Genomic DNA, 1,930 nt, shown 5'->3' with positions numbered 1-1,930 from the left:
GGGGGCATACCTGGCATGTGTGCCCACTCCTGTGCTGGGTGACACCATCAGGTGATAATGGCAGCCTTGTCATTGGGTACATATCATATAGTAACCTCCGCTGCTCGCTATTGGCTGGTGGGCTGTGAGGGAATCTCCGACTCCGGACCCTCTATATTGGGATTCATTGGATCGCTGAGCGGATCCCATGATGGCTTGTGCTGTACGCAGCGATGACAGTATATAGAGATCATCCTGTATACACACACACGTATACACACTGTATATATAACACGACGCCTGCCAGAGAAGCCATGTGTGAAATCAAACCTCCATCTGGACCCGTATATACTATATACCAGCAGGGGGGTCGGGGAGAAGCTCGTGTGTATTATATGTTTAACCAGCAAATATCGTGCTGGACCTGAGCACCAGATACAACCCCCGCTGTGTACAAGCTGTATACTCCTACATCGCTGTGTATACTGTGTATACAGATACAAATCTCTGCCTGTGTATATGAAGAGATATATGTGTGTCAATGTTTTATATACACTTCTATGAGTGTGTATTCTTCATACAACACCGAGACATGTATACTGTGCTGTGTATATATTTATAGCAATGTTTTACCAGTACAGATCTTTATACTGGTCTGTATACTACCATCATATACCCTGTGTATATCTGTGCACTACCCCTGACATACCTTGTGTATATCTGTATACTGCCCCTGTATACCTTGTGTATATCTGTGCACAACCCCTGTATACGCTTTGTATATCTGTGCACTACTCCTATATACTCATCTGTGCACTACCTCTGTATATATTTGTAATGTATTCCTGTATACCCTGTGTATATGTGTACACCACCTCTACCCTGTGTATATCTGTACACTGCGCCTGTATACCTTGTGTATATCTGTACACTACCCCTGTATATATGTGTAATGCACTCCTGTATAACCTGTGTATAACTACACATATCCCTATACACCACCTCGGTATACCCTGTGTATATATGTATACTACCCCTGTATACCTTGTGTATATCTGTACACTGCCCCTGTATACCCTGTGTATATCTGTACACTGCCCCTGTATACCCTGTGTATATCTGTGCACTGCCCCTGTATACCCTGCACTGGTTTCGATCGCTCTGTGTTTGGGATTTATTAGGTGATATGAGGATCTGATCACTCGTGTATACCAGCACTGTGTATATATATTGTATATCCGCGGATAATTGTGTGTTGTCACCTCATTGGAGGGGTGTCTCGGGTTGTGTATTGTATATCAGTCCGGTATATTTTGTATACATTGTATATCAGCGGTATTGTTGTTTGTTGGGGGGTCTCGGGTTGTGTGATATTATGTGCAGCACATTATGTGACAACGGGCAGTATGACGTTGTCACCCGTCTCCGGCGCTCAGCTGGCAGGTCTGATTGGTGTGATATGAAGACAATGTATCCCTCGGATTCCTGAGCAGGACGTGGTGAGCGAGGCCGCTCTCGTGTCTTGTCCTGTGTGTAGCTGCGAGTGCCTGAATGCTGCTGTTACTCTGTCACCACTGACCGGCTCAGCCCGGGGGTTGTCTCAGGCCAATTACACAAGTAAGAATACATCGGGAATCCATTTTTTTTTTTGCGTCCTCTGCCGCGGGAACGAATACTATTTCTGTCATTTTCTCCGTTCCGGTATTCAGCCAATCGGATCGCAGGAAAGTGTTGCTGTAGCTCGGTGATGTCACAAGTCCTAGTGAACCGTATACTGCGTTCTCTCCTATAGGGGCCTAGCCTGCATGTATGGAGCCGCCGCGCCGCGCGTACCGGTCACCGCGGCCCTATAAAAGTTCCCCTTCCGCTGACATTTTTGGATATATTTTTCCTCCTCAAACTTTCTTCATCCTGCGGAGGAAATTCTATCGCCGGAATAAGAAGTCATATT

General features: G+C 45.9%; 1 protein-coding gene across 1 annotated transcript in view; it reads left to right on the top strand.

Moving 5' to 3' along the window:
- Positions 1 to 1,930, top strand: part of LOC108799309 (connector enhancer of kinase suppressor of ras 2-like) — a gene marked incomplete at its 3' end in the record, with an annotated part of 301,637 nt that overhangs the window by 196 nt on the left and 299,511 nt on the right. The window lies entirely within an intron of this gene.

Source organism: Nanorana parkeri, unplaced genomic scaffold (assembly GCF_000935625.1).
Source record: "Nanorana parkeri isolate BGI_ZX_2015 unplaced genomic scaffold, ASM93562v1 scaffold1689, whole genome shotgun sequence".
In the NCBI taxonomy this organism is placed as follows: domain Eukaryota; kingdom Metazoa; phylum Chordata; class Amphibia; order Anura; family Dicroglossidae; genus Nanorana; species Nanorana parkeri.
The sequence above is the reverse complement of the archived record's forward strand: the minus strand, read 5'-3'. Positions and strand labels throughout refer to the sequence as shown.